At 39.9% G+C, this 7,430-nt stretch overlaps 1 long non-coding RNA gene across 1 annotated transcript in view; it reads right to left on the bottom strand.

Annotated features, from left to right (window-relative positions):
* Nucleotides 1–2,554: 2,554 nt before the first annotated feature.
* LOC117282537 overlaps nt 2,555–7,430 on the bottom strand; it is a 400,895-nt gene continuing 396,019 nt past the window's right edge. The window contains exon 4 of the long non-coding RNA XR_004513304.1: nt 2,555–2,651. This is a non-coding gene — a long non-coding RNA (uncharacterized LOC117282537). The remainder of the gene's footprint in view (nt 2,652–7,430) is intronic.

Here is a 7,430-nt window from a genome sequence, read left to right as displayed (position 1 = left end):
GAGGGATATAAACCTCGTTTAATATTATACTTAAGTCAGAGAATCCTTATAGTAACCTCTGTTTGAACCAGTTACTTCATCATTTCAGCCAGTAGCGTTACTGGCTGTTAAAGTAACGGCACTGTCATGTGGCAGTAACAGCAAAACATCTGCTACATTATGTACCATACATAACATGACCTCAGACTGCAATAAATTCATTTGTATGGATAAGAAGTAGACATGACGAACACAGACGGCTTTAGCTGTCACTGGTTATCTGTTACTCATAGAAATTAGCGATAAATTTAAGTCTGGCTTGTATTCGGATGGTGGGCGTTTCGGACATCGGAAGGGATACCGACTGAACGGACCGGGACTTCGACCTCCATCAGTCCTTCAGTAGAACGCTAGGATATTACCTCATATGAGGTCATGAACGTTTCCTAACACATGCTTCTTAATTCCATTATTTACTAGTCATTCTATGACTCGACGCTATGTAACCTGAGCTACTGATAGCGTAGAAACATAAGGTTCGAATAAATATATAAATTAGTAAATAATAAAACTTCATTCACAATCATAATAACAGATAAAGGCGTAAATAGAAAGAGAATGAAGGTAAATAAAGAATGAGACAGTTTTCAGAAAATAGAAGTAGGAATAAATGAGAAGAAGGAAACAACAGATAAGAAGGCAGAGGAAAGGAAGAGAGAAAAGGGAAAGCTGAAACGACGAAGGGTACAAAACAGAAAAAGAAAAGAAGAATGAACATTCCAAAGAACAAAGAATGAGAGGAGAAAGAGGCGAGGAATGATTGGTAGAACATAAAATGTAGGTGAGAATAAATGCAGAAAGAATTCAATGAAGAGAGAGGAAAAGGATGGGACAATTGAAGGAAGACTGGAGAGAGAAAGAAGCAAGAGAAAACAGAATAAAGAAGGAGAGGGAGGTAAAATATAAAAGAAATAAACGTAAGAAAACTGTGCATGTTAGCGGAACGTTACAGCAACACACAGAAGGGGAACAGCAGCGCTCCGGTTGTGGTGGTTCTAAGAAGCACGTGACAACTACACTCACAGGGAGCGAAACGGCAGGAGAGAGGGTGGGAACATATCTCGTGCAACCGTCTGGGTTCCTCAAGTCTGGACCAGATCCCTGGGACTTCCTGTACGGTAGAGAGGGGTGCTTCTCGCAAGCAGGGTGAGCTGCAGTCAGTGGGAACTGCCACGCTTCGTACGCTGCGTACGTTTTCTGAAAGCGCTCTACGGGTAGAACACATGTACTAGGAAATCCTATCCTTTGTGCAACTTAACTCCGTCTAGTGTTGACGTCAAAAAAGGTGGAGCTATACCTCCACTTCCCCATATGTCTTCACGGCATAGTGCTTAACTAATTAGGCATAGCGACAGCTTTACTTTTCCTAACTTTACACTGCCTCGTTGTAAAGAATGCCATAAGTTAATGTAACACAGTATCTAGTTAATTTTAATTGGTTTTACTATGATATCTCACATCGGTTGCCTGACGGCTCTCCATCGCGTTCAGAGAATATATTTACCTTGAAATGATACGACAGATTATTCACAGTGAACGTGAAGGGATTGATAAGCAACCGGTCGTGATGTGTCAGTAAAAAATTGAACTTCGCAGCAACAGAAATGCGAAACGGCGACCTCCTGACTGAAAAACAGATTTAACAAACCGCTGCTCGGCAGTCACAAGGAGTTATTCACGATGTGAAGGGTAGAGAAATACTTGGGGTTGATAAGTTTACGCTCAGATAGGAATGATGTACCGGGATTTTGAGATGGGCTTTCAAAGTGTCATAAACGCAGTAATTTTCTTGCAAAGAGGAGTATACGAACTATTTCAAAATAATATACACATGTAGACCTACCATAAAAATATTTTTTTCTACCTTTCATTTTTTTTACTTAACTTCTTTACTTATTTCTACCCTTTCATTTTGTTTCTTTTTTCAATAATTTTCTGTAGTCTTTCTTTATTTGTTTCTTAAGCTATCAACTAGTTTTGAGTAAATAATGTTTGTCTTTGAGATATCTAGGCATACATAACCCTTTTTTAATATTCTTACAGTTTTATTGTATCATTAGTAGGTATTAGCGCTGGTCAGTAAATTAATAAACTTGAAACAATATTCTCCTTCATCCGTGACTTCCAACGCAAAGCCTTTCTAAAAGTTTCAAGTGTTTTAATTCACCAAGTTATGAAACTGAAATTTTAATTACCATATTCATTTCAGATCTAGGCTATGCATTAATTATAATTCCTCAGTTAAATAAATCGGTGCTTTTACTTACAGAAGAACGTGAAATAGCTTAAAAGTTCTATTCATTATACAGGGTGTTCTGAATTTCAGCTCTCCTACCCTACACGTAATTATAAAAGGATTATATATAAATTCTTCTACCGGTATAAATTATACAGTGCTCATGGATGAGATTCTGAAGCGATATTCATTATTCCACTCGATACTGGCTTTGAACTCGACATTCAGGGCAGTAAGGGAAGAGAAGAGATAAATGGAAAATGGTCAGCTTACCTTCCCAAGCATTGTGTTTCTGTATGGCGGCTTCACTATACTCCTCATGCAAGACAGCCGAACCTGTCTCCGTACTTCGATGTCGACGAGCCAGAGCTGCCATCTGTGTATAAAGAACTGTAATTAAAATGAATTCTAGGGGAGAAAAGCTATATAATTTTGACACTGGCTGTTTCATTCCTACACTAATCGCTCGTTGTTTGCGATGTGTATTGTGACATGTCTAACCGTTGCTGGGCAATGGGAGGTGGAACGAGTTACCATGAAGACAGTTCGGCTACCGTGACCGGCCATAATCTTGTTAATCACTCAATATCAGTTAAAAGGATAACGTATATCGAACTCAAAATATGTTACAGATTGCGTGCTTGGAGCACTAACAGAGGAGAATCAACGTCCGCGATAATATTAAGAGACATACACTGTATGAATGTAAAATTTCTTAATTTGCACGTGAAATAAATAAGTTAGTATCCGAAAACCACATAAATACCAAAAATTTAATTTGTGTTGCAGTGGACTGTACTTTCATCTTCTCTGATATGTATGTATGACGTGTCGAAGCACGTGTGAAGGTGCATCTGGGGGCGAGGCCATATTACCGAAACTTCCTGACTTTCAATTGTATTTTTGTTACAATAACATGAATTGAGTTAATTAAATATCTGTACTTGGATCGGAGGAGCCGGGATAGCTCAGTCGGTATAGCGAGTGGCTACAGGCTGGACGACTTGGAGGGGTTGGAGTTCGAGCCACGGTAGGGTCAAGCATTTTCCCTTCTCCGAGTGGTCCAGACCGGCTCTGGGGTCCACCAACTCCTATTCATTGGGTACCGGGGGCTCTTTTGCCGGGGGTAAAGCGGCAAGAGCGTGAAGCTGACCACCTACCTCCAACCAGTGCTGAGGTGAAGAAAATGTGGATCTACACATCTACTACCTCATAAGCCTTCACGGCGTAGTGTTTAATTGGTTAAGCACAGCGACAAGTTTACTTTTTTTTTTAACTTGAATCGGTCAAAGAATGAAACTTATTTCCAGGCATCCGTCCCCTTCAGTCAGTTTTTACGTATTTCCTGTCTCTCTGGCTCTCATTTTGGTTTTGGTGTTTGCAGAAGGGAGGTGTGGAGTAACGGTAGCATTGGGGGTGACGGGGGACGAAACTTCTGCCATCCGTTTTCATTCTTTGTCTGAACAGTATCTTGTTTATTATGATAATATTTAACACATCTATATTCCCGTTTAAAATAAAACGGAATATTTTCTTAAAATTAAGATTGCGTAAAGTCATGCATCGCGCCTATTTTTACAGTTGGTTACGACGTTAAACGGTTACCAATAGACTACTGAGAGGTGGTAATGCTTTGTCCTGTGCAAAGCCAGCCAGGAGTGGCCTAGCAACCACGCCACGGTCACAGACACGAAAATTATTGAAACTATGGAAGAATTTCATGTGTAAGACGACGGAGCAATACCAGTTGAGAGCTGGACAGAAGTTTCATCACTTGTTACAGAAGCTTTCTTACTGTTAGCTTTCCCCCTGCTGTCTCTCTTATTCTTTACCAGCCCTACGTGTTATGGAGAGACTCGTTAGGACCGTTTTAACGCCTTCTGCCACGAATAACAAGTAAAAACATTAAACTATAAAATGTCTCCTTTAAAATAGAATGCCATAGTTCACGTATTCACACCAGAATATTAAAATTTTCATAGAATAGACACAGAACACAGTACACGTATGCTTTTTCATGACTTAGCCCTCGACATTTCGTTGCTAAGGTAATCCGAAATTGCGCAATGACATTGACGAATTTCGCAGTTACGAAATACAGATACAAAAAAGGATAATCCTGTGATCTGTGCTCCCTAATGATGCAGCCCCCTCCTACAATATTCTCTGTCGGATTAAAAAGATAATCTCCCTTATTATGATTTTCTAAAGCTGTGAATAAGCAGACGAAATAGATGTCTGTTTCAATATGAGATCCGTATTACGCCAAGTCCTGAAATTCCCTTCGCACTTATATACGGGAATCCTAAACTTTCAAATTAATCTTGCTTAGCTGCTGCATGTACATATATATCGTTCAGTTTCTCCCAGCTTGTCTGCAGAGTTTCTTCTTGTTTATTTGTTTATCGCCTTACTGAAAGCGGCTCGTATGCTCCCACATTCCACCTGCTCTAACATTATGCATTTTGCCTACAGAGTGTATGTGTGTGCTTCCTACAATTCTCAGCGCAAGCAGCGATTTTTACTTAAGTAGCATTAAGCGATTTCATGAAGTAGGAATTTAATTCTTAAACAATATTTATTTGGAGGATCCCGAGATACAGAGACGCACGTCTGTCTAAGGTTAGGAAAAGTCAAAGTCAAAGTCAAAGTCAAACTCATGTTGCAACTGACGGTCAGTCAGTCTGTCTGTCTTGGTGTCGAGCCCCAGCTGGGGCTCATGACCAGATGTTTTCTTCTTTGTGAATGTTGCTGTCCTGTCCATTCAGGGCGCCCTCTCTGACGAGAGGTCGGGTCTGTCATTTGTCAGTCTTAGTAGTCCATTATCAGTATTCACATATATTTACAATTTAATTCTAGTCTTAATTATTATTTCTATTGGTTAGGAGAATACTGGCACAGGATGTTAAATATCCTCATCTCTGGATAGGCCAGCGAATGTTGCCAGGTGAACCGGTAGCCTCAGTACAAATGGCAACATGTAACTAGCCTGTTCCGATGAAACGACTGTGGTGTTGTGTGTGTACAGCTGGAGGGGTTACTAGGGAATTAAGTGTAAAGAGCAGGAAATGAGGGGATGGTTTACGCAGGCAAAAATTCCTTTTTATGCTACAGCACGAAGGGGAAGATATAACACAGATCTCTAATTAGCAGCAGATATTCCTCGGCTGGAAGTTAAGTAAAAGAAATATAAATGTTCTTTATGCCTATTATAATTATAAATGAACTATATTAACAGGTTTCAAAAGCATATTCTAGATTTTATTTACATTAAAACGCTATTTACTTCAAAAATTCATCATTTTTATCGAAATGTTTACATGTTCTCTATATCCTGTATCTATATCCAGTCAAACAACTCCTTACATCTATCGCAATTACGTCAAGTCCAATGCGTAAGGAAAGGAAAAATAAAATGATTTAATGCTGACTGTTTAGTCTCTGACACTTAAATAAGAATACAATAATAAAACATCTAAGAGAGGCCTAGAATAAAAATTGTAATTTTTCCATTTTAGGTAGCAGTCTATATATTTAGGTCTAAGGGACAATTTAGCCGGTCATGGTAGCCGAGCGGTCTAAGGCATGCACTGTCTTCGCTCGCTTGGAAGCCGGGATCGTGGGTTCGGATCTGTTTTCTGTTTGGTACGAACTGAATTCTTATATTCGAATCCCACTCAGGGCATGGATGTTTGTGTGCGTTTTTCTGTGTTTGTCTACAGGTAGAGGCCTTGCAACTAGCTGATCACCCGCCCAAGGAGTCTTACCGTATGTGTAAGATCTTGTGAACCGAAGTGAAACGGAGAGTTTCATGGAGGTAGGCCTAGGCCCAAATGAGGCCTGTAGCGCCAATGGAAAATAGGGACAATTACCTGTACGTGGAAAGTTATAAATTAAACCGTGGGCCACTGGTCGAGAATCACTGATGTAGAATATTTTTGCCAAAAAAATTCAAAGAAATTAATTCCAGTGGGTACATAAATTCTACGAGGTAAATTTTAATTACTCTTAGGGCCATGACCTTCACGTACACAATCGATTCATGTTCCAAAATTTGGTATTGAGGTTTGTAGTATGTAACCTGTCTAATTCTGGGACAGAGATCAAGTTCTCTACATGAAAATTGAGGATATGATACTGTGCTGCATGACTGAGGTTATCGCACATCTCAGAGAACGGTAACAGATGAGTGCAAAAAAAGGTTGAATTATGATTAATAAGGGAAAACTTGTCGGTCACGGTATCCGAGCGGTCTAACGCATGTATTGTCTTTGCTCGCTCGGAAGCCGGGATCGTGGGTTCGAATCCCATTCAGGACATGGTTGATTGTGTGCGTTTTTCTGTTTGTGTACAGGTAGAGGCCTTGCGACGAGCTGATCACCCGCCCAAGGATTCCTACCGAATGTGTAAGATCTAGAAAAACCGAAGTAAACGGAGAAGTTCATGGAGGTAGGCCTAGGCCCACTGGGGCTGTAGTGCCTAGGGGAAAAAAAGGGAAAACTGAATAAACTTAGAGAAGACCTTACTTTAGTTCCAGTTAATCCTTACTAATCTCATATGAAGCGAGGTGAAACTGAACCAGATCCCTCCATATGAAGAGCTGGTACTTAATCACCTGAAAGTGTACAGTAGTAATTCGGGCCAGTGCATATAGTGTACAGGCAGGCAAAATCTAATAATTTCCATAACCGTAAGCTTCATAGGCAACCGATCCACATTCCAGCAGTCTGGACTAAGCCTGTAATTCCGACGTAGCGCAGTTTTAATGAGAAATATCCGCGCGAACTCCAGAGATTACGGTTTCATCATGGCTCATTCGCGGATACAATTAAAGGTAGAAATAAGTTCCTATGCATTTACCAGTATCTGTATTGCGTGATTTTGTGGGAGGAGTCACGAGTGGGAAAAGTGATATCGAAAATGTAATTAACATGAAGTCCGGATTCGAATTCAAGCCCCGACCAAGGCTTCCGATACCAGCATTTCACGTACTATCTAAATTAGAAGTACCTGGTTCCATTTTACATAACATTTCGTGACAGTTCTTGATTTAAACTTTATTATTCTAAATAATATACAAAAATTCAGTTATTGTTTCACATTTGAGCTACAAATTTCAACCGGTAAATGCTGTTTGAAAAATTTCACTACATGA

Source organism: Cryptotermes secundus, unplaced genomic scaffold (assembly GCF_002891405.2).
Source record: "Cryptotermes secundus unplaced genomic scaffold, Csec_1.0 scaffold381, whole genome shotgun sequence".
Taxonomy (NCBI): Eukaryota; Metazoa; Arthropoda; class Insecta; order Blattodea; family Kalotermitidae; genus Cryptotermes; species Cryptotermes secundus.
The sequence above is the reverse complement of the archived record's forward strand: the minus strand, read 5'-3'. Positions and strand labels throughout refer to the sequence as shown.